This window comes from Lithobates pipiens, unplaced genomic scaffold, assembly GCF_037356315.1.
Source record: "Lithobates pipiens isolate NorthernLeopardFrog02 unplaced genomic scaffold, aLitPip1_a1.2 Scaffold_18, whole genome shotgun sequence".
Classification (NCBI taxonomy): domain Eukaryota; kingdom Metazoa; phylum Chordata; class Amphibia; order Anura; family Ranidae; genus Lithobates; species Lithobates pipiens.
Window position 1 is genome coordinate 579,080,216 of NW_027507758.1, and position 22,153 is coordinate 579,102,368.

Genomic DNA, 22,153 nt, shown 5'->3' on the forward strand with positions numbered 1-22,153 from the left:
TTGCCTGGTGGTGGGCTTTAGGAGAGAACAAATGATCTGTGATTAGCACACTGGGCTCGCTGTCCTATGCCTTTCAAAACTGCTGGCCCGCAGATGTATTCTTTGCAGGACAAGAGTTCAGGAACTGTTTATGATGGAGGAGGTCTAGAGATGGTGCAAGCATAATTGGAGTTTCTGGAGTGAGTAATGGGAGAACAGGAAATCAAGGCCTTTGGGGCCAAAATGGGATGCTGGCAATCACTGTGGAAGAGTAGAGATGAGGCCTGTTGAGAACTTTGAAGATGCAAGAAACTGGGAGAAATAGATACACCAGTGTTAAATTCCACAGGTGGCGTGAAGCATCCATATCCTCTGAACTTGAAAACTTGTCTTTGGACAGAAAACTTTGACAAAGATGGAGTTGAGAGGAATGGCTAGAAGATGAATTTCCCTAATTGTCATGTTTTGCTAAATCTGAGCAAAAAAGACAACTTAGCTTCTTCCTCCTGTTCCTGGTAAAAGTACTTAGGGTTGCAGATATTCTTTTTAAATACAGCTCTCTGTGTCATCAGTATGCTTTGGCAATTGGCTGGACCTGGGCAGCTGGCTACGCTCACAATTTTCACAACTAGCCACATTAGCAACAACTTCTGCTGTCATTGGCCTTTGTAGCCGTAAGACACAAATTGAAATTCCAAGATGAAATCTGCAATGAGCCTCTAAAGAAGGTTCCACCGAGATTCGAACTCGGATCGCTGGATTCAAAGTCCAGAGTGCTAACCATTACACCATGGAACCCTTGGGGCATGCTCAACTGCTCTCTATTTTGCTGGATACATATGTCCGTAGGTTAAGCCCCCTATCCCTTTAACTCCATTACATTTGAATCTTAAAATAACTTAACCTGAGACTAACTCCAGAACATGTTGCATACCAGGGGGAGAGAAAAGGTCAAAAAGACCTCTCCAAGTCAAAACTAATGTATCTGCTGCAGGTTTGCCTGGTAGTGGCCTTTAGGAGATAACAAATGATCTGTGATTAGCACATCTGGGTGGCTGGCTACGCTCACTATTTTCACAACCAGCCACGTTAGCAACAACTTCTGCTGTCACTGGCCTTTGTGGCCGTAAGAAACAAATTGAAATTCCAAGATGAAATCTGCAATGAGACTCTGATGAAGGTTCCACCGAGATTTGATCTCGGATCACTGGATTCAAAGTCCAGAGTGCTAACCATTACACCATGGAACCCTTGGGCATGCTCTACTGCTCTCTATTTTGCTGTATACATATGTCCGTAGGTTAAGCCCCCTATCCCTTTAACTCCATTAAAATTGAATCTTAAAAGAACTTAACCTGAGACCAACTCCAGAACATGTTGCATACCAGGGGGAGAGAAAAGGTCAAAAAGACCTCTCCAAGGCAAAACTAATGTATCTGCTGCAAGTTTGCCTGGTGGTGGGCTTTAGGAGAGAACAAATGATCTGTGATTAGCACACTGGGCTCGCTGGCCTACGCCTTTCAAAACTGCTGGCCCGCAGATGTATTCTTTGCAGGACAAGAGTTCAGGAACTGTTTATGATGGAGGAGGTCTAGAGATGGTGCAAGCATAATTGGAGTTTCTGGAGTGAGTAATGGGAGAACAGGAAATCAAGGCCTTTGGGGCCAAAATGGGATGCTGGCAATCACTGTGGAAGAGTAGAGATGAGGCCTGTTGAGAACTTTGAAGATGCAAGAAACTGGGAGAAATAGATACACCAGTGTTAAATTCCACAGGTGGCGTGAAGCATCCATATCCTCTGAACTTGAAAACTTGTCTTTGGACAGAAAACTTTGACAAAGATGGAGTTGAGAGGAATGGCTAGAAGATGAATTTCCCTAATTGTCATGTTTTGCTAAATCTGAGCAAAAAAGACAACTTAGCTTCTTCCTCCTGTTCCTGGTAAAAGTACTTAGGGTTGCAGATATTCTTTTTAAATACAGCTCTCTGTGTCATCAGTATGCTTTGGCAATTGGCTGGACCTGGGCAGCTGGCTACGCTCACAATTTTCACAACTAGCCACATTAGCAACAACTTCTGCTGTCATTGGCCTTTGTAGCCGTAAGACACAAATTGAAATTCCAAGATGAAATCTGCAATGAGCCTCTAAAGAAGGTCCCACCGAGATTCGAACTCGGATCGCTGGATTCAAAGTCCAGAGTGCTAACCATTACACCATGGAACCCTTGGGCATGCTCAACTGCTCTCTATTTTGCTGTATACATATGTCCGTAGGTTAAGCCCCCTATCCCTTTAACTCCATTAAAATTGAATCTTAAAAGAACTTAACCTGAGACCAACTCCAGAACATGTTGCATACCAGGGGGAGAGAAAAGGTCAAAAAGACCTCTCCAAGGCAAAACTAATGTATCTGCTGCAAGTTTGCCTGGTGGTGGGCTTTAGGAGAGAACAAATGATCTGTGATTAGCACACTGGGCTCGCTGTCCTACGCCTTTCAAAACTGCTGGCCCGCAGATGTATTCTTTGCAGGACAAGAGTTCAGGAACTGTTTATGATGGAGGAGGTCTAGAGATGGTGCAAGCATAATTGGAGTTTCTGGAGTGAGTAATGGGAGAACAGGAAATCAAGGCCTTTGGGGCCAAAATGGGATGCTGGCAATCACTGTGGAAGAGTAGAGATGAGGCCTGTTGAGAACTTTGAAGATGCAAGAAACTGGGAGAAATAGATACACCAGTGTTAAATTCCACAGGTGGCGTGAAGCATCCATATCCTCTGAACTTGAAAACTTGTCTTTGGACAGAAAACTTTGACAAAGATGGAGTTGAGAGGAATGGCTAGAAGATGAATTTCCCTAATTGTCATGTTTTGCTAAATCTGAGCAAAAAAGACAACTTAGCTTCTTCCTCCTGTTCCTGGTAAAAGTACTTAGGGTTGCAGATATTCTTTTTAAATACAGCTCTCTGTGTCATCAGTATGCTTTGGCAATTGGCTGGACCTGGGCAGCTGGCTACGCTCACAATTTTCACAACTAGCCACATTAGCAACAACTTCTGCTGTCATTGGCCTTTGTAGCCGTAAGACACAAATTGAAATTCCAAGATGAAATCTGCAATGAGCCTCTAAAGAAGGTCCCACCGAGATTCGAACTCGGATCGCTGGATTCAAAGTCCAGAGTGCTAACCATTACACCATGGAACCTTGGGGCATGCTCAACTGCTCTCTATTTTGCTGGATACATATGTCCGTAGGTTAAGCCCCCTATCCCTTTAACTCCATTACATTTGAATCTTAAAAGAACTTAACCTGAGACTAACTCCAGAACATGTTGCATACCAGGGGGAGAGAAAAGGTCAAAAAGACCTCTCCAAGTCAAAACTAATGTATCTGCTGCAGGTTTGCCTGGTAGTGGCATTTAGGAGATAACAAATGATCTGTGATTAGCACATCTGGGTGGCTGGCTACGCTCACTATTTTCACAACCAGCCACGTTAGCAACAACTTCTGCTGTCACTGGCCTTTGTGGCCGTAAGACACAAATTGAAATTCCAAGATGAAATCTGCAATGAGCCTCTAAAGAAGGTCCCACCGAGATTCGAACTCGGATCGCTGGATTCAAAGTCCAGAGTGCTAACCATTACACCATGGAACCCTTGGGGCAAGCTCAACTGCTCTCTATTTTGCTGTATACATATGTCCGTAGGTTAAGCCGCCTATCCCTTTAACTCCATTAAAATTGAATCTTAAAAGAACTTAACCTGATACCAACTCCAGAACATGTTGCATACCAGGGGGAGAGAAAAGGTCAAAAAGACCTCTCCAAGTCAAAACTAATGTGTCTGTTGCAGGTTTGCCTGGTAGTGGCCTTTAGGAGATAACAAATGATCTGTGATTAGCACATCTGGGTGGCTGGCTACGCTCACTATTTTCACAACCAGCCACGTTAGCAACAACTTCTGCTGTCACTGGCCTTTGTGGCCGTAAGAAACAAATTGAAATTCCAAGATGAAATCTGCAATGAGACTCTGATGAAGGTTCCACCGAGATCTGATCTCGGATCACTGGATTCAAAGTCCAGAGTGCTAACCATTACACCATGGAACCCTTGGGCATGCTCAACTGCTCTCTATTTTGCTGTATACATATGTCCGTAGGTTAAGCCCCCTATCCCTTTAACTCCATTAAAATTGAATCTTAAAAGAACTTAACCTGAGACCAACTCCAGAACATGTTGCATACCAGGGGGAGAGAAAAGGTCAAAAAGACCTCTCCAAGGCAAAACTAATGTATCTGCTGCAAGTTTGCCTGGTGGTGGGCTTTAGGAGAGAACAAATGATCTGTGATTAGCACACTGGGCTCGCTGTCCTACGCCTTTCAAAACTGCTGGCCCGCAGATGTATTCTTTGCAGGACAAGACTTCAGGAACTGTTTATGATGGAGGAGGTCTAGAGATGGTGCAAGCATAATTGGAGTTTCTGGAGTGAGTAATGGGAGAACAGGAAATCAAGGCCTTTGGGGCCAAAATGGGATGCTGGCAATCACTGTGGAAGAGTAGAGATGAGGCCTGTTGAGAACTTTGAAGATGCAAGAAACTGGGAGAAATAGATACACCAGTGTTAAATTCCACAGGTGGCGTGAAGCATCCATATCCTCTGAACTTGAAAACTTGTCTTTGGACAGAAAACTTTGACAAAGATGGAGTTGAGAGGAATGGCTAGAAGATGAATTTCCCTAATTGTCATGTTTTGCTAAATCTGAGCAAAAAAGACAACTTAGCTTCTTCCTCCTGTTCCTGGTAAAAGTACTTAGGGTTGCAGATATTCTTTTTAAATACAGCTCTCTGTGTCATCAGTATGCTTTGGCAATTGGCTGGACCTGGGCAGCTGGCTACGCTCACAATTTTCACAACTAGCCACATTAGCAACAACTTCTGCTGTCATTGGCCTTTGTAGCCGTAAGACACAAATTGAAATTCCAAGTTGAAATCTGCAATGAGCCTCTAAAGAAGGTCCCACCGAGATTCGAACTCGGATCGCTGGATTCAAAGTCCAGAGTGCTAACCATTACACCATGGAACCCTTGGGGCATGCTCAACTGCTCTCTATTTTGCTGGATACATATGTCCGTAGGTTAAGCCCCCTATCCCTTTAACTCCATTACATTTGAATCTTAAAAGAACTTAACCTGAGACCAACTCCAGAACATGTTGCATACCAGGGGGAGAGAAAAGGTCAAAAAGACCTCTCCAAGTCAAAACTAATGTATCTGCTGCAGGTTTGCCTGGTAGTGGCCTTTAGGAGATAACAAATGATCTGTGATTAGCACATCTGGGTGGCTGGCTACGCTCACTATTTTCACAACCAGCCACATTAGCAACAACTTCTGCTGTCATTGGCCTTTGTAGCCGTAAGACACAAATTGAAATTCCAAGATGAAATCTGCAATGAGCCTCTAAAGAAGGTCCCACCGAGATTCGAACTCGGATTGCTGGATTCAAAGTACAGAGTGCTAACCATTACACCATGGAACCCTTGGGGCATGCTCAACTGCTCTCTATTTTGCTGGATACATATGTCCGTAGGTTAAGCCCCCTATCCCTTTAACTCCATTAAAATTGAATCTTAAAAGAACTTAACCTGATACCAACTCCAGAACATGTTGCATACCAGGGGGAGACAAAAGGTCAAAAAGACCTCTCCAAGGCAAAACTAATGTATCTGCTGCAGGTTTGCCTGGTAGTGGCCTATAGGAGATAACAAATGATCTGTGATTAGCACATCTGGGTGGCTGGCTACGCTCACTATTTTCACAACCAGCCACATTAGCAACAACTTCTGCTGTCATTGGCCTTTGTGGCCGTAAGACACAAATTGAAATTCCAAGATGAAATCTACAATGAGCCTATAAAGAAGGTCCCACCGAGATTCGAACTCGGATCGCTGGATTCAAAGTCCAGAGTGCTAACCATTACACCATGGAACCCTTGGGGCATGCTCAACTGCTCTCTATTTTGCTGGATACATATGTCCGTAGGTTAAGCCCCCTATCCCTTTAACTCCATTACATTTGAATCTTAAAAGAACTTAACCTGAGACCAACTCCAGAACATGTTGCATACCAGGGGGAGAGAAAAGGTCAAAAAGACCTCTCCAAGTCAAAACTAATCTATCTGCTGCAGGTTTGCCTGGTAGTGGCCTTTAGGAGATAACAAATGATCTGTGATTAGCACATCTGGGTGGCTGGCTACGCTCACTATTTTCACAACCAGCCACGTTAGCAACAACTTCTGCTGTCACTGGCCTTTGTGGCCGTAAGAAACAAATTGAAATCTGCAATGAGACTCTGATGAAGGTTCCACCGAGATTTGATCTCGGATCACTGGATTCAAAGTCCAGAGTGCTAAACATTACACCATGGAACCCTTGGGCATGCTCAACTGCTCTCTATTTTGCTGTATACATATGTCCGTAGGTTAAGCCCCCAATCCCTTTAACTCCATTAAAATTGAATCTTAAAAGAACTTAACCTGAGACCAACTCCAGAACATGTTGCATACCAGGGGGAGAGAAAAGGTCAAAAAGACCTCTCCAAGGCAAAACTAATGTATCTGCTGCAAGTTTGCCTGGTGGTGGGCTTTAGGAGAGAACAAATGATCTGTGATTAGCACACTGGGCTCGCTGTCCTACGCCTTTCAAAACTGCTGGCCCGCAGATGTATTCTTTGCAGGACAAGAGTTCAGGAACTGTTTATGATGAAGGAGGTCCAGAGATGGTGCAAGCATAATTGGAGTTTCTGGAGTGAGTAATGGGAGAACAGGAAATCAAGGCCTTTGGGGCCAAAATGGGATGCTGGCAATCACTGTGGAAGAGTAGAGATGAGGCCTGTTGAGAACTTTGAAGATGCAAGAAACTGGGAGAAATAGATACACCAGTGTTAAATTCCACAGGTGGCGTGAAGCATCCATATCCTCTGAACTTGAAAACTTGTCTTTGGACAGAAAACTTTGACAAAGATGGAGTTGAGAGGAATGGCTAGAAGATGAATTTCCCTAATTGTCATGTTTTGCTAAATCTGAGCAAAAAAGACAACTTAGCTTCTTCCTCCTGTTCCTGGTAAAAGTACTTAGGGTTGCAGATATTCTTTTTAAATACAGCTCTCTGTGTCATCAGTATGCTTTGGCAATTGGCTGGACCTGGGCAGCTGGCTACGCTCACAATTTTCACAACTAGCCACATTAGCAACAACTTCTGCTGTCATTGGCCTTTGTAGCCGTAAGACACAAATTGAAATTCCAAGATGAAATCTGCAATGAGCCTCTAAAGAAGGTCCCACCGAGATTCGAACTCGGATCACTGGATTCAAAGTCCAGAGTGCTAACCATTACACCATGGAACCCTTGGGCATGCTCAACTGCTCTCTATTTTGCTGTATACATATGTCCGTAGGTTAAGCCCCCTATCCCTTTAACTCCATTAAAATTGAATCTTAAAAGAACTTAACCTGATACCAACTCCAGAACATGTTGCATACCAGGGGGAGAGAAAAGGTCAAAAAGACCTCTCCAAGGCAAAACTAATGTATCTGCTGCAAGTTTGCCTGGTGGTGGGCTTTAGGAGAGAACAAATGATCTGTGATTAGCACACTGGGCTCGCTGTCCTATGCCTTTCAAAACTGCTGGCCCGCAGATGTATTCTTTGCAGGACAAGAGTTCAGGAACTGTTTATGATGGAGGAGGTCTAGAGATGGTGCAAGCATAATTGGAGTTTCTGGAGTGAGTAATGGGAGAACAGGAAATCAAGGCCTTTGGGGCCAAAATGGGATGCTGGCAATCACTGTGGAAGAGTAGAGATGAGGCCTGTTGAGAACTTTGAAGATGCAAGAAACTGGGAGAAATAGATACACCAGTGTTAAATTCCACAGGTGGCGTGAAGCATCCATATCCTCTGAACTTGAAAACTTGTCTTTGGACAGAAAACTTTGACAAAGATGGAGTTGAGAGGAATGGCTAGAAGATGAATTTCCCTAATTGTCATGTTTTGCTAAATCTGAGCAAAAAAGACAACTTAGCTTCTTCCTCCTGTTCCTGGTAAAAGTACTTAGGGTTGCAGATATTCTTTTTAAATACAGCTCTCTGTGTCATCAGTATGCTTTGGCAATTGGCTGGACCTGGGCAGCTGGCTACGCTCACAATTTTCACAACTAGCCACATTAGCAACAACTTCTGCTGTCATTGGCCTTTGTAGCCGTAAGACACAAATTGAAATTCCAAGATGAAATCTGCAATGAGCCTCTAAAGAAGGTCCCACCGAGATTCGAACTCGGATCGCTGGATTCAAAGTCCAGAGTGCTAACCATTACACCATGGAACCCTTGGGGCATGCTCAACTGCTCTCTATTTTGCTGGATACATATGTCCGTAGGTTAAGCCCCCTATCCCTTTAACTCCATTACATTTGAATCTTAAAAGAACTTAACCTGAGACTAACTCCAGAACATGTTGCATACCAGGGGGAGAGAAAAGGTCAAAAAGACCTCTCCAAGTCAAAACTAATGTATCTGCTGCAGGTTTGCCTGGTAGTGGCCTTTAGGAAATAACAAATGATCTGTGATTAGCACATCTGGGTGGCTGGCTACGCTCACTATTTTCACAACCAGCCACGTTAGCAACAACTTCTGCTGTCACTGGCCTTTGTGGCCGTAAGACACAAATTGAAATTCCAAGATGAAATCTGCAATGAGCCTCTAAGGAAGGTCCCACCGAGATTCGAACTCAGATCGCTGGATTCCAAGTCCAGAGTGCTAACCATTACACCATGGAACCCTTGGGCATGCTCAACTGCTCTCTATTTTGCTGTACACATATGTCCATAGGTTAAGCCCCCTATCCCTTTAACTCCATTAAAATTGAATCTTAAAAGAACTTAACCTGAGACCAACTCCAGAACATGTTGCATACCAGGGGGAGAGAAAAGGTCAAAAAGACCTCTCCAAGTCAAAACTAATGTATCTGCTGCAGGTTTGCCTGGTAGTGGCCTTTAGGAGATAACAAATGATCTGTGATTAGCACATCTGGGTGGCTGGCTACGCTCACTATTTTCACAACCAGCCACGTTAGCAACAACTTCTGCTGTCACTGGCCTTTGTGGCCGTAAGAAACAAATTGAAATTCCAAGATGAAATCTGCAATGAGACTCTGATGAAGGTTCCACCGAGATTTGATCTCGGATCACTGGATTCAAAGTCCAGAGTGCTAACCATTACACCATGGAACCCTTGGGCTTGCTCAACTGCTCTCTATTTTGCTGTATACATATGTCCGTAGGTTAAGCCCCCTATCCCTTTAACTCCATTAAAATTTAATCTTAAAAGAACTTAACCTGAGACCAACTCCAGAACATGTTGCATACCAGGGGGAGAGAAAAGGTCAAAAAGACCTCTCCAAGGCAAAACTAATGTATCTGCTGCAAGTTTGCCTGGTGGTGGGCTTTAGGAGAGAACAAATGATCTGTGATTAGCACACTGGGCTCGCTGTCCTACGCCTTTCAAAACTGCTGGCCCGCAGATGTATTCTTTGCAGGACAAGACTTCAGGAACTGTTTATGATGGAGGAGGTCCAGAGATGGTGCAAGCATAATTGGAGTTTCTGGAGTGAGTAATGGGAGAACAGGAAATCAAGGCCTTTGGGGCCAAAATGGGATGCTGGCAATCACTGTGGAAGAGTAGAGATGAGGCCTGTTGAGAACTTTGAAGATGCAAGAAACTGGGAGAAATAGATACACCAGTGTTAAATTCCACAGGTGGCGTGAAGCATCCATATCCTCTGAACTTGAAAACTTGTCTTTGGACAGAAAACTTTGACAAAGATGGAGTTGAGAGGAATGGCTAGAAGAGGAATTTCCCTAATTGTCATGTTTTGCTAAATCTGAGCAAAAAAGACAACTTAGCTTCTTCCTCCTGTTCCTGGTAAAAGTACTTAGGGTTGCAGATATTCTTTTTAAATACAGCTCTCTGTGTCATCAGTATGCTTTGGCAATTGGCTGGACCTGGGCAGCTGGCTACGCTCACAATTTTCACAACTAGCCACATTAGCAACAACTTCTGCTGTCATTGGCCTTTGTAGCCGTAAGACACAAATTGAAATTCCAAGATGAAATCTGCAATGAGCCTCTAAAGAAGGTCCCACCGAGATTCGAACTCGGATCGCTGGATTCAAAGTCCAGAGTGCTAACCATTACACCATGGAACCCTTGGGGCATGCTCAACTGCTCTCTATTTTGCTGGATACATATGTCCGTAGGTTAAGCCGCCTATCCCTTTAACTCCATTAAAATTGAATCTTAAAAGAACTTAACCTGATACCAACTCCAGAACATGTTGCATACCAGGGGGAGACAAAAGGTCAAAAAGACCTCTCCAAGGCAAAACTAATGTATCTGCTGCAGGTTTGCCTGGTAGTGGCCTATAGGAGATAACAAATGATCTGTGATTAGCACATCTGGGTGGCTGGCTACGCTCACTATTTTCACAACCAGCCACATTAGCAACAACTTCTGCTGTCATTGGCCTTTGTGGCCGTAAGACACATATTGAAATTCCAAGATGAAATCTGCAATGAGCCTCTAAAGAAGGTCCCACCGAGATTCGAACTCGGATCGCTGGATTCAAAGTCCAGAGTGCTAACCATTACACCATGGAACCCTTGGGGCATGCTCAACTGCTCTCTATTTTGCTGTATACATATGTCCGTAGGTTAAGCCGCCTATCCCTTTAACTCCATTAAAATTGAATCTTAAAAGAACTTAACCTGATACCAACTCCAGAACATGTTGCATACCAGGGGGAGAGAAAAGGTCAAAAAGACCTCTCCAAGTCAAAACTAATGTGTCTGTTGCAGGTTTGCCTGGTAGTGGCCTTTAGGAGATAACAAATGATCTGTGATTAGCACATCTGGGTGGCTGGCTACGCTCACTATTTTCACAACCAGCCACGTTAGCAACAACTTCTGCTGTCACTGGCCTTTGTGGCCGTAAGAAACAAATTGAAATTCCAAGATGAAATCTGCAATGAGACTCTGATGAAGGTTCCACCGAGATCTGATCTCGGATCACTGGATTCAAAGTCCAGAGTGCTAACCATTACACCATGGAACCCTTGGGCATGCTCAACTGCTCTCTATTTTGCTGTATACATATGTCCGTAGGTTAAGCCCCCTATCCCTTTAACTCCATTAAAATTGAATCTTAAAAGAACTTAACCTGAGACCAACTCCAGAACATGTTGCATACCAGGGGGAGAGAAAAGGTCAAAAAGACCTCTCCAAGGCAAAACTAATGTATCTGCTGCAAGTTTGCCTGGTGGTGGGCTTTAGGAGAGAACAAATGATCTGTGATTAGCACACTGGGCTCGCTGTCCTACGCCTTTCAAAACTGCTGGCCCGCAGATGTATTCTTTGCAGGACAAGACTTCAGGAACTGTTTATGATGGAGGAGGTCTAGAGATGGTGCAAGCATAATTGGAGTTTCTGGAGTGAGTAATGGGAGAACAGGAAATCAAGGCCTTTGGGGCCAAAATGGGATGCTGGCAATCACTGTGGAAGAGTAGAGATGAGGCCTGTTGAGAACTTTGAAGATGCAAGAAACTGGGAGAAATAGATACACCAGTGTTAAATTCCACAGGTGGCGTGAAGCATCCATATCCTCTGAACTTGAAAACTTGTCTTTGGACAGAAAACTTTGACAAAGATGGAGTTGAGAGGAATGGCTAGAAGATGAATTTCCCTAATTGTCATGTTTTGCTAAATCTGAGCAAAAAAGACAACTTAGCTTCTTCCTCCTGTTCCTGGTAAAAGTACTTAGGGTTGCAGATATTCTTTTTAAATACAGCTCTCTGTGTCATCAGTATGCTTTGGCAATTGGCTGGACCTGGGCAGCTGGCTACGCTCACAATTTTCACAACTAGCCACATTAGCAACAACTTCTGCTGTCATTGGCCTTTGTAGCCGTAAGACACAAATTGAAATTCCAAGTTGAAATCTGCAATGAGCCTCTAAAGAAGGTCCCACCGAGATTCGAACTCGGATCGCTGGATTCAAAGTCCAGAGTGCTAACCATTACACCATGGAACCCTTGGGGCATGCTCAACTGCTCTCTATTTTGCTGGATACATATGTCCGTAGGTTAAGCCCCCTATCCCTTTAACTCCATTACATTTGAATCTTAAAAGAACTTAACCTGAGACCAACTCCAGAACATGTTGCATACCAGGGGGAGAGAAAAGGTCAAAAAGACCTCTCCAAGTCAAAACTAATGTATCTGCTGCAGGTTTGCCTGGTAGTGGCCTTTAGGAGATAACAAATGATCTGTGATTAGCACATCTGGGTGGCTGGCTACGCTCACTATTTTCACAACCAGCCACGTTAGCAACAACTTCTGCTGTCACTGGCCTTTGTGGCCGTAAGAAACAAATTGAAATTCCAAGATGAAATCTGCAATGAGACTCTGATGAAGGTTCCACCGAGGTTTGATCTCGGATCACTGGTTTCAAAGTCCAGAGTGCTAACCATTACACCATGGAACCCTTGGGCATGCTCAACTGCTCTCTATTTTGCTGTATACATATGACCGTAGGTTAAGCCCCCTATCCCTTTAACTCCATTAAAATTGAATCTTAAAAGAACTTAACCTGATACCAACTCCAGAACATGTTGCATACCAGGGGGAGACAAAAGGTCAAAAAGACCTCTCCAAGGCAAAACTAATGTATCTGCTGCAGGTTTGCCTGGTAGTGGCCTATAGGAGATAACAAATGATCTGTGATTAGCACATCTGGGTGGCTGGCTACGCTCACTATTTTCACAACCAGCCACATTAGCAACAACTTCTGCTGTCATTGGCCTTTGTGGCCGTAAGACACAAATTGAAATTCCAAGATGAAATCTGCAATGAGCCTCTAAAGAAGGTCCCACCGAGATTCGAACTCGGATCGCTGGATTCAAAGTCCAGAGTGCTAACCATTACACCATGGAACCATTGGGGCCTGCTCAACTGCTCTCTATTTTGCTGGATACATATGTCCGTAGGTTAAGCCCCCTATCCCTTTAACTCCATTAAAATTGAATCTTAAAAGAACTTAACCTGATACCAACTCCAGAACATGTTGCATACCAGGGGGAGAGAAAAGGCCAAAAAGACCTCTCCAAGGCAAAACTAATGTATCTGCTGCAGGTTTGCCTGGTAGTGGCCTTTAGGAGATAACAAATGATCTGTGATTAGCACATCTGGGTGGCTGGCTACGCTCACTATTTTCACAACCAGCCACGTTAGCAACAACTTCTGCTGTCACTGGCCTTTGTGGCCGTAAGAAACAAATTGAAATTCCAAGATGAAATCTGCAATGAGCCTCTAAGGAAGGTCCCACCGAGGTTCGAACTCAGATCGCTGGATTCAAAGTCCAGAGTGCTAACCATTACACCATGGAACCCTTGGGCATGCTCAACTGCTCTCTATTTTGCTGTATACATATGTCCGTAGGTTAAGCCCCCTATCCCTTTAACTCCATTAAAATTGAATCTTAAAAGAACTTAACCTGAGACCAACTCCAGAACATGTTGCATACCAGGGGCAGAGAAAAGGTCAAAAAGACCTCTCCAAGTCAAAACTAATGTATCTGCTGCAGGTTTGCCTGGTAGTGGCCTTTAGGAGATAACAAATGATCTGTGATTAGCACATCTGGGTGGCTGGCTACACTCACTATTTTCACAACCAGCCACGTTAGCAACAACTTCTGCTGTCACTGGCCTTTGTGGCCGTAAGAAACAAATTGAAATTCCAAGATGAAATCTGCAATGAGACTCTGATGAAGGTTCCACCGAGATTTGAACTTGGATCAGTGGATTCAAAGTCCAGAGTGCTAACCATTACACCATGGAACCCTTGGGCATGCTCAACCGCTCTCTATTTTGCTGTATACATATGTCCGTAGGTTAAGCCCCCTATCCCTTTAACTCCATTAAAATTGAATCTTAAAAGAACTTAACCTGAGACCAACTCCAGAACATGTTGCATACCAGGGGGAGAGAAAAGGTCAAAAAGACCTCTCCAAGGCAAAACTAATGTATCTGCTGCAAGTTTGCCTGGTGGTGGGCTTTAGGAGAGAACAAATGATCTGTGATTAGCACACTGGGCTCGCTGTCCTACGCCTTTCAAAACTGCTGGCCCGCAGATGTATTCTTTGCAGGACAAGAGTTCAGGAACTGTTTATGATGGAGGAGGTCTAGAGATGGTGCAAGCATAATTGGAGTTTCTGGAGTGAGTAATGGGAGAACAGGAAATCAAGGCCTTTGGGGCCAAAATGGGATGCTGGCAATCACTGTGGAAGAGTAGAGATGAGCCCTGTTGAGAACTTTGAAGATGCAAGAAACTGGGAGAAATAGATACACCAGTGTTAAATTCCAAAGGTGGCGTGAAGCATCCATATCCTCTGAACTTGAAAACTTGTCTTTGGACAGAAAACTTTGACAAAGATGGAGTTGAGAGGAATGGCTAGAAGATGAATTTCCCTAATTGTCATGTTTTGCTAAATCTGAGCAAAAAAGACAACTTAGCTTCTTCCTCCTGTTCCTGGTAAAAGTACTTAGGGTTGCAGATATTCTTTTTAAATACAGCTCTCTGTGTCATCAGTATGCTTTGGCAATTGGCTGGACCTGGGCAGCTGGCTACGCTCACAATTTTCACAACTAGCCACATTAGCAACAACTTCTTCTGTCATTGGCCTTTGTAGCCGTAAGACACAAATTGAAATTCCAAGATGAAATCTGCAATGAGCCTCTAAAGAAGGTCCCACCGAGATTCGAACTCGGATCGCTGGATTCAAAGTCCAGAGTGCTAACCATTACACCATGGAACCCTTGGGGCATGCTCAACTGCTCTCTATTTTGCTGGATACATATGTCCGTAGGTTAAGCCCCCTATCCCTTTAACTCCATTACATTTGAATCTTAAAAGAACTTAACCTGAGACTAACTCCAGAACATGTTGCATACCAGGGGGAGAGAAAAGGTCAAAAAGACCTCTCCAAGTCAAAACTAATGTATCTGCTGCAGGTTTGCCTGGTAGTGGCCTTTAGGAGATAACAAATGATCTGTGATTAGCACATCTGGGTGGCTGGCTACGCTCACTATTTTCACAACCAGCCACGTTAGCAACAACTTCTGCTGTCACTGGCCTTTGTGGCCGTAAGAAACAAATTGAAATTCCAAGATGAAATCTGCAATGAGACTCTGATGAAGGTCCCACCGAGATTCGAACTCGGATCGCTGGATTCAAAGTCCAGAGTGCTAACCATTACACCATGGAACCCTTGGGGCATGCTCAACTGCTCTCTATTTTGCTGGATACATATGTCCGTAGGTTAAGCCCCCTATCCCTTTAACTCCATTACATTTGAATCTTAAAAGAACTTAACCTGAGACTAACTCCAGAACATGTTGCATACCAGGGGGAGAGAAAAGGTCAAAAAGACCTCTCCAAGTCAAAACTAATGTATCTGCTGCAGGTTTGCCTGGTAGTGGCATTTAGGAGATAACAAATGATCTGTGATTAGCACATCTGGGTGGCTGGCTACGCTCACTATTTTCACAACCAGCCACGTTAGCAACAACTTCTGCTGTCACTGGCCTTTGTGGCCGTAAGACACAAATTGAAATTCCAAGATGAAATCTGCAATGAGCCTCTAAGGAAGGTCCCACCGAGATTCGAAATCAGATCGCTGGATTCCAAGTCCAGAGTGCTAACCATTACACCATGGAACCCTTGGGCATGCTCAACTGCTCTCTATTTTGCTGTACACATATGTCCATAGGTTAAGCCCCCTATCCCTTTAACTCCATTAAAATTGAATCTTAAAAGAACTTAACCTGAGACCAACTCCAGAACATGTTGCATACCAGGGGGAGAGAAAAGGTCAAAAAGACCTCTCCAAGTCAAAACTAATGTATCTGCTGCAGGTTTGCCTGGTAGTGGCCTTTAGGAGATAACAAATGATCTGTGATTAGCACATCTGGGTGGCTGGCTACGCTCACTATTTTCACAACCAGCCACGTTAGCAACAACTTCTGCTGTCACTGGCCTTTGTGGCCGTAAGAAACAAATTGAAATTCCAAGATGAAATCTGCAATGAGACTCTGATGAAGGTTCCACCGAGATTTGATCTCGGATCACTGGATTCAAAGTCCAGAGTGCTAACCATTACACCATGGAACCCTTGGGCTTGCTCAACTGCTCTCTATTTTGCTGTATACATATGTCCGTAGGTTAAGCCCCCTATCCCTTTAACTCCATTAAAATTTAATCTTAAAAGAACTTAACCTGAGACCAACTCCAGAACATGTTGCATACCAGGGGGAGAGAAAAGGTCAAAAAGACCTCTCCAAGGCAAAACTAATGTATCTGCTGCAAGTTTGCCTGGTGGTGGGCTTTAGGAGAGAACAAATGATCTGTGATTAGCACACTGGGCTCGCTGTCCTACGCCTTTCAAAACTGCTGGCCCGCAGATGTATTCTTTGCAGGACAAGACTTCAGGAACTGTTTATGATGGAGGAGGTCCAGAGATGGTGCAAGCATAATTGGAGTTTCTGGAGTGAGTAATGGGAGAACAGGAAATCAAGGCCTTTGGGGCCAAAATGGGATGCTGGCAATCACTGTGGAAGAGTAGAGATGAGGCCTGTTGAGAACTTTGAAGATGCAAGAAACTGGGAGAAATAGATACACCAGTGTTAAATTCCACAGGTGGCGTGAAGCATCCATATCCTCTGAACTTGAAAACTTGTCTTTGGACAGAAAACTTTGACAAAGATGGAGTTGAGAGGAATGGCTAGAAGATGAATTTCCCTAATTGTCATGTTTTGCTAAATCTGAGCAAAAAAGACAACTTAGCTTCTTCCTCCTGTTCCTGGTAAAAGTACTTAGGGTTGCAGATATTCTTTTTAAATACAGCTCTCTGTGTCATCAGTATGCTTTGGCAATTGGCTGGACCTGGGCAGCTGGCTACGCTCACAATTTTCACAACTAGCCACATTAGCAACAACTTCTGCTGTCATTGGCCTTTGTAGCCGTAAGACACAAATTGAAATTCCAAGATGAAATCTGCAATGAGCCTCTAAAGAAGGTCCCACCGAGATTCGAACTCGGATCGCTGGATTCAAAGTCCAGAGTGCTAACCATTACACCATGGAACCCTTGGGGCATGCTCAACTGCTCTCTATTTTGCTGGATACATATGTCCGTAGGTTAAGCCGCCTATCCCTTTAACTCCATTAAAATTGAATCTTAAAAGAACTTAACCTGATACCAACTCCAGAACATGTTGCATACCAGGGGGAGACAAAAGGTCAAAAAGACCTCTCCAAGGCAAAACTAATGTATCTGCTGCAGGTTTGCCTGGTAGTGGCCTATAGGAGATAACAAATGATCTGTGATTAGCACATCTGGGTGGCTGGCTACGCTCACTATTTTCACAACCAGCCACATTAGCAACAACTTCTGCTGTCATTGGCCTTTGTGGCCGTAAGACACATATTGAAATTCCAAGATGAAATCTGCAATGAGCCTCTAAAGAAGGTCCCACCGAGATTCGAACTCGGATCGCTGGATTCAAAGTCCAGAGTGCTAACCATTACACCATGGAACCCTTGGGGTATGCTCAACTGCTCTCTATTTTGCTGTATACATATGTCCGTAGGTTAAGCCGCCTATCCCTTTAACTCCATTAAAATTGAATCTTAAAAGAACTTAACCTGATACCAACTCCAGAACATGTTGCATACCAGGGGGAGAGAAAAGGTCAAAAAGACCTCTCCAAGTCAAAACTAATGTGTCTGTTGCAGGTTTGCCTGGTAGTGGCCTTTAGGAGATAACAAATGATCTGTGATTAGCACATCTGGGTGGCTGGCTACGCTCACTATTTTCACAACCAGCCACGTTAGCAACAACTTCTGCTGTCACTGGCCTTTGTGGCCGTAAGAAACAAATTGAAATTCCAAGATGAAATCTGCAATGAGACTCTGATGAAGGTTCCACCGAGATCTGATCTCGGATCACTGGATTCAAAGTCCAGAGTGCTAACCATTACACCATGGAACCCTTGGGCATGCTCAACTGCTCTCTATTTTGCTGTATACATATGTCCGTAGGTTAAGCCCCCTATCCCTTTAACTCCATTAAAATTGAATCTTAAAAGAACTTAACCTGAGACCAACTCCAGAACATGTTGCATACCAGGGGGAGAGAAAAGGTCAAAAAGACCTCTCCAAGGCAAAACTAATGTATCTGCTGCAAGTTTGCCTGGTGGTGGGCTTTAGGAGAGAACAAATGATCTGTGATTAGCACACTGGGCTCGCTGTCCTACGCCTTTCAAAACTGCTGGCCCGCAGATGTATTCTTTGCAGGACAAGACTTCAGGAACTGTTTATGATGGAGGAGGTCTAGAGATGGTGCAAGCATAATTGGAGTTTCTGGAGTGAGTAATGGGAGAACAGGAAATCAAGGCCTTTGGGGCCAAAATGGGATGCTGGCAATCACTGTGGAAGAGTAGAGATGAGGCCTGTTGAGAACTTTGAAGATGCAAGAAACTGGGAGAAATAGATACACCAGTGTTAAATTCCACAGGTGGCGTGAAGCATCCATATCCTCTGAACTTGAAAACTTGTCTTTGGACAGAAAACTTTGACAAAGATGGAGTTGAGAGGAATGGCTAGAAGATGAATTTCCCTAATTGTCATGTTTTGCTAAATCTGAGCAAAAAAGACAACTTAGCTTCTTCCTCCTGTTCCTGGTAAAAGTACTTAGGGTTGCAGATATTCTTTTTAAATACAGCTCTCTGTGTCATCAGTATGCTTTGGCAATTGGCTGGACCTGGGCAGCTGGCTACGCTCACAATTTTCACAACTAGCCACATTAGCAACAACTTCTGCTGTCATTGGCCTTTGTAGCCGTAAGACACAAATTGAAATTCCAAGTTGAAATCTGCAATGAGCCTCTAAAGAAGGTCCCACCGAGATTCGAACTCGGATCGCTGGATTCAAAGTCCAGAGTGCTAACCATTACACCATGGAACCCTTGGGGCATGCTCAACTGCTCTCTATTTTGCTGGATACATATGTCCGTAGGTTAAGCCCCCTATCCCTTTAACTCCATTACATTTGAATCTTAAAAGAACTTAACCTGAGACCAACTCCAGAACATGTTGCATACCAGGGGGAGAGAAAAGGTCAAAAAGACCTCTCCAAGTCAAAACTAATGTATCTGCTGCAGGTTTGCCTGGTAGTGGCCTTTAGGAGATAACAAATGATCTGTGATTAGCACATCTGGGTGGCTGGCTACGCTCACTATTTTCACAACCAGCCACGTTAGCAACAACTTCTGCTGTCACTGGCCTTTGTGGCCGTAAGAAACAAATTGAAATTCCAAGATGAAATCTGCAATGAGACTCTGATGAAGGTTCCACCGAGGTTTGATCTCGGATCACTGGTTTCAAAGTCCAGAGTGCTAACCATTACACCATGGAACCCTTGGGCATGCTCAACTGCTCTCTATTTTGCTGTATACATATGACCGTAGGTTAAGCCCCCTATCCCTTTAACTCCATTAAAATTGAATCTTAAAAGAACTTAACCTGATACCAACTCCAGAACATGTTGCATACCAGGGGGAGACAAAAGGTCAAAAAGACCTCTCCAAGGCAAAACTAATGTATCTGCTGCAGGTTTGCCTGGTAGTGGCCTATAGGAGATAACAAATGATCTGTGATTAGCACATCTGGGTGGCTGGCTACGCTCACTATTTTCACAACCAGCCACATTAGCAACAACTTCTGCTGTCATTGGCCTTTGTGGCCGTAAGACACAAATTGAAATTCCAAGATGAAATCTGCAATGAGCCTCTAAAGAAGGTCCCACCGAGATTCGAACTCGGATCGCTGGATTCAAAGTCCAGAGTGCTAACCATTACACCATGGAACCATTGGGGCCTGCTCAACTGCTCTCTATTTTGCTGGATACATATGTCCGTAGGTTAAGCCCCCTATCCCTTTAACTCCATTAAAATTGAATCTTAAAAGAACTTAACCTGATACCAACTCCAGAACATGTTGCATACCAGGGGGAGAGAAAAGGCCAAAAAGACCTCTCCAAGGCAAAACTAATGTATCTGCTGCAGGTTTGCCTGGTAGTGGCCTTTAGGAGATAACAAATGATCTGTGATTAGCACATCTGGGTGGCTGGCTACGCTCACTATTTTCACAACCAGCCACGTTAGCAACAACTTCTGCTGTCACTGGCCTTTGTGGCCGTAAGACACAAATTGAAATTCCAAGATGAAATCTGCAATGAGCCTCTAAAGAAGGTCCTACCGAGGTTCGAACTCAGATCGCTGGATTCAAAGTCCAGAGTGCTAACCATTACACCATGGAACCCTTGGGCATGCTCAACTGCTCTCTATTTTGCTGTATACATATGTCCGTAGGTTAAGCCCCCTATCCCTTTAACTCCATTAAAATTGAATCTTAAAAGAACTTAACCTGAGACCAACTCCAGAACATGTTGCATACCAGGGGCAGAGAAAAGGTCAAAAAGACCTCTCCAAGTCAAAACTAATGTATCTGCTGCAGGTTTGCCTGGTAGTGGCCTTTAGGAGATAACAAATGATCTGTGATTAGCACATCTGGGTGGCTGGCTACGCTCACTATTTTCACAACCAGCCACGTTAGCAACAACTTCTGCTGTCACTGGCCTTTGTGGCCGTAAGAAACAAATTGAAATTCCAAGATGAAATCTGCAATGAGACTCTGATGAAGGTTCCACCAAGATTTGATCTCGGATCACTGGATTCAAAGTCCAGAGTGCTAACCATTACACCATGGAACCCTTGGGCATGCTCAACCGCTCTCTATTTTGCTGTATACATATGTCCGTAGGTTAAGCCCCCTATCCCTTTAACTCCATTAAAATTGAATCTTAAAAGAACTTAACCTGAGACCAACTCCAGAACATGTTGCATACCAGGGGGAGAGAAAAGGTCAAAAAGACCTCTCCAAGGCAAAACTAATGTATCTGCTGCAAGTTTGCCTGGTGGTGGGCTTTAGGAGAGAACAAATGATCTGTGATTAGCACACTGGGCTCGCTGGCCTACGCCTTTCAAAACTGCTGGCCCGCAGATGTATTCTTTGCAGGACAAGAGTTCAGGAACTGTTTATGATGGAGGAGGTCTAGAGATGGTGCAAGCATAATTGGAGTTTCTGGAGTGAGTAATGGGAGAACAGGAAATCAAGGCCTTTGGGGCCAAAATGGGATGCTGGCAATCACTGTGGAAGAGTAGAGATGAGGCCTGTTGAGAACTTTGAAGATGCAAGAAACTGGGAGAAATAGATACACCAGTGTTAAATTCCACAGGTGGCGTGAAGCATCCATATCCTCTGAACTTGAAAACTTGTCTTTGGACAGAAAACTTTGACAAAGATGGAGTTGAGAGGAATGGCTAGAAGATGAATTTCCCTAATTGTCATGTTTTGCTAAATCTGAGCAAAAAAGACAACTTAGCTTCTTCCTCCTGTTCCTGGTAAAAGTACTTAGGGTTGCAGATATTCTTTTTAAATACAGCTCTCTGTGTCATCAGTATGCTTTGGCAATTGGCTGGACCTGGGCAGCTGGCTACGCTCACAATTTTCACAACTAGCCACATTAGCAACAACTTCTGCTGTCATTGGCCTTTGTAGCCGTAAGACACAAATTGAAATTCCAAGATGAAATCTGCAATGAGCCTCTAAAGAAGGTCCCACCGAGATTCGAACTCAGATCGCTGGATTCAAAGTCCAGAGTGCTAACCATTACACCATGGAACCCTTGGGGCATGCTCAACTGCTCTCTATTTTGCTGGATACATATGTCCGTAGGTTAAGCCCCCTATCCCTTTAACTCCATTAAAATTGAATCTTAAAAGAACTTAACCTGATACCAACTCCAGAACATGTTGCATACCAGGGGGAGACAAAAGGTCAAAAAGACCTCTCCAATGCAAAACTAATGTATCTGCTGCAGGTTTGCCTGGTAGTGGCCTATAGGAGATAACAAATGATCTGTGATTAGCACATCTGGGTGGCTGGCTACGCTCACTATTTTCACAACCAG

At 44.0% G+C, this 22,153-nt stretch overlaps 25 non-coding genes across 25 annotated transcripts; all 25 read right to left on the reverse strand.

Moving 5' to 3' along the window:
- Positions 1–705: 705 nt before the first annotated feature.
- On the reverse strand, positions 706–777 carry TRNAQ-UUG (transfer RNA glutamine (anticodon UUG)). Its single transcript has one exon. It is a non-coding gene; the product is annotated as a tRNA-Gln (tRNA).
- Positions 778–1,157: 380 nt separating this feature from the next.
- Positions 1,158–1,229, reverse strand: TRNAQ-UUG (transfer RNA glutamine (anticodon UUG)). The gene has a single exon. It is a non-coding gene; the product is annotated as a tRNA-Gln (tRNA).
- A 902-nt stretch (positions 1,230–2,131) lies between these two features.
- Positions 2,132–2,203, reverse strand: TRNAQ-UUG (transfer RNA glutamine (anticodon UUG)). The gene has a single exon. It is a non-coding gene; the product is annotated as a tRNA-Gln (tRNA).
- Positions 2,204–3,105: 902 nt separating this feature from the next.
- Positions 3,106–3,177, reverse strand: TRNAQ-UUG (transfer RNA glutamine (anticodon UUG)). Its single transcript has one exon. It is a non-coding gene; the product is annotated as a tRNA-Gln (tRNA).
- A 379-nt stretch (positions 3,178–3,556) lies between these two features.
- TRNAQ-UUG (transfer RNA glutamine (anticodon UUG)) lies at positions 3,557–3,628 on the reverse strand. Its single transcript has one exon. It is a non-coding gene; the product is annotated as a tRNA-Gln (tRNA).
- A 1,354-nt stretch (positions 3,629–4,982) lies between these two features.
- On the reverse strand, positions 4,983–5,054 carry TRNAQ-UUG (transfer RNA glutamine (anticodon UUG)). The gene has a single exon. It is a non-coding gene; the product is annotated as a tRNA-Gln (tRNA).
- An 832-nt stretch (positions 5,055–5,886) lies between these two features.
- On the reverse strand, positions 5,887–5,958 carry TRNAQ-UUG (transfer RNA glutamine (anticodon UUG)). The gene has a single exon. It is a non-coding gene; the product is annotated as a tRNA-Gln (tRNA).
- A 1,341-nt stretch (positions 5,959–7,299) lies between these two features.
- On the reverse strand, positions 7,300–7,371 carry TRNAQ-UUG (transfer RNA glutamine (anticodon UUG)). Its single transcript has one exon. It is a non-coding gene; the product is annotated as a tRNA-Gln (tRNA).
- A 902-nt stretch (positions 7,372–8,273) lies between these two features.
- TRNAQ-UUG (transfer RNA glutamine (anticodon UUG)) lies at positions 8,274–8,345 on the reverse strand. Its single transcript has one exon. It is a non-coding gene; the product is annotated as a tRNA-Gln (tRNA).
- A 380-nt stretch (positions 8,346–8,725) lies between these two features.
- On the reverse strand, positions 8,726–8,797 carry TRNAP-UGG (transfer RNA proline (anticodon UGG)). The gene has a single exon. It is a non-coding gene; the product is annotated as a tRNA-Pro (tRNA).
- A 379-nt stretch (positions 8,798–9,176) lies between these two features.
- On the reverse strand, positions 9,177–9,248 carry TRNAQ-UUG (transfer RNA glutamine (anticodon UUG)). The gene has a single exon. It is a non-coding gene; the product is annotated as a tRNA-Gln (tRNA).
- A 902-nt stretch (positions 9,249–10,150) lies between these two features.
- On the reverse strand, positions 10,151–10,222 carry TRNAQ-UUG (transfer RNA glutamine (anticodon UUG)). The gene has a single exon. It is a non-coding gene; the product is annotated as a tRNA-Gln (tRNA).
- A 380-nt stretch (positions 10,223–10,602) lies between these two features.
- Positions 10,603–10,674, reverse strand: TRNAQ-UUG (transfer RNA glutamine (anticodon UUG)). Its single transcript has one exon. It is a non-coding gene; the product is annotated as a tRNA-Gln (tRNA).
- Positions 10,675–12,028: 1,354 nt separating this feature from the next.
- TRNAQ-UUG (transfer RNA glutamine (anticodon UUG)) lies at positions 12,029–12,100 on the reverse strand. The gene has a single exon. It is a non-coding gene; the product is annotated as a tRNA-Gln (tRNA).
- An 831-nt stretch (positions 12,101–12,931) lies between these two features.
- Positions 12,932–13,003, reverse strand: TRNAQ-UUG (transfer RNA glutamine (anticodon UUG)). The gene has a single exon. It is a non-coding gene; the product is annotated as a tRNA-Gln (tRNA).
- Positions 13,004–13,383: 380 nt separating this feature from the next.
- On the reverse strand, positions 13,384–13,455 carry TRNAQ-UUG (transfer RNA glutamine (anticodon UUG)). The gene has a single exon. It is a non-coding gene; the product is annotated as a tRNA-Gln (tRNA).
- Positions 13,456–14,808: 1,353 nt separating this feature from the next.
- On the reverse strand, positions 14,809–14,880 carry TRNAQ-UUG (transfer RNA glutamine (anticodon UUG)). The gene has a single exon. It is a non-coding gene; the product is annotated as a tRNA-Gln (tRNA).
- Positions 14,881–15,260: 380 nt separating this feature from the next.
- TRNAQ-UUG (transfer RNA glutamine (anticodon UUG)) lies at positions 15,261–15,332 on the reverse strand. The gene has a single exon. It is a non-coding gene; the product is annotated as a tRNA-Gln (tRNA).
- A 380-nt stretch (positions 15,333–15,712) lies between these two features.
- TRNAP-UGG (transfer RNA proline (anticodon UGG)) lies at positions 15,713–15,784 on the reverse strand. The gene has a single exon. It is a non-coding gene; the product is annotated as a tRNA-Pro (tRNA).
- A 379-nt stretch (positions 15,785–16,163) lies between these two features.
- TRNAQ-UUG (transfer RNA glutamine (anticodon UUG)) lies at positions 16,164–16,235 on the reverse strand. Its single transcript has one exon. It is a non-coding gene; the product is annotated as a tRNA-Gln (tRNA).
- Positions 16,236–17,137: 902 nt separating this feature from the next.
- On the reverse strand, positions 17,138–17,209 carry TRNAQ-UUG (transfer RNA glutamine (anticodon UUG)). The gene has a single exon. It is a non-coding gene; the product is annotated as a tRNA-Gln (tRNA).
- A 380-nt stretch (positions 17,210–17,589) lies between these two features.
- On the reverse strand, positions 17,590–17,661 carry TRNAQ-UUG (transfer RNA glutamine (anticodon UUG)). Its single transcript has one exon. It is a non-coding gene; the product is annotated as a tRNA-Gln (tRNA).
- Positions 17,662–19,015: 1,354 nt separating this feature from the next.
- TRNAQ-UUG (transfer RNA glutamine (anticodon UUG)) lies at positions 19,016–19,087 on the reverse strand. The gene has a single exon. It is a non-coding gene; the product is annotated as a tRNA-Gln (tRNA).
- An 831-nt stretch (positions 19,088–19,918) lies between these two features.
- On the reverse strand, positions 19,919–19,990 carry TRNAQ-UUG (transfer RNA glutamine (anticodon UUG)). The gene has a single exon. It is a non-coding gene; the product is annotated as a tRNA-Gln (tRNA).
- A 1,805-nt stretch (positions 19,991–21,795) lies between these two features.
- On the reverse strand, positions 21,796–21,867 carry TRNAQ-UUG (transfer RNA glutamine (anticodon UUG)). The gene has a single exon. It is a non-coding gene; the product is annotated as a tRNA-Gln (tRNA).
- Between the last annotated feature and the right edge of the window lie 286 nt (positions 21,868–22,153).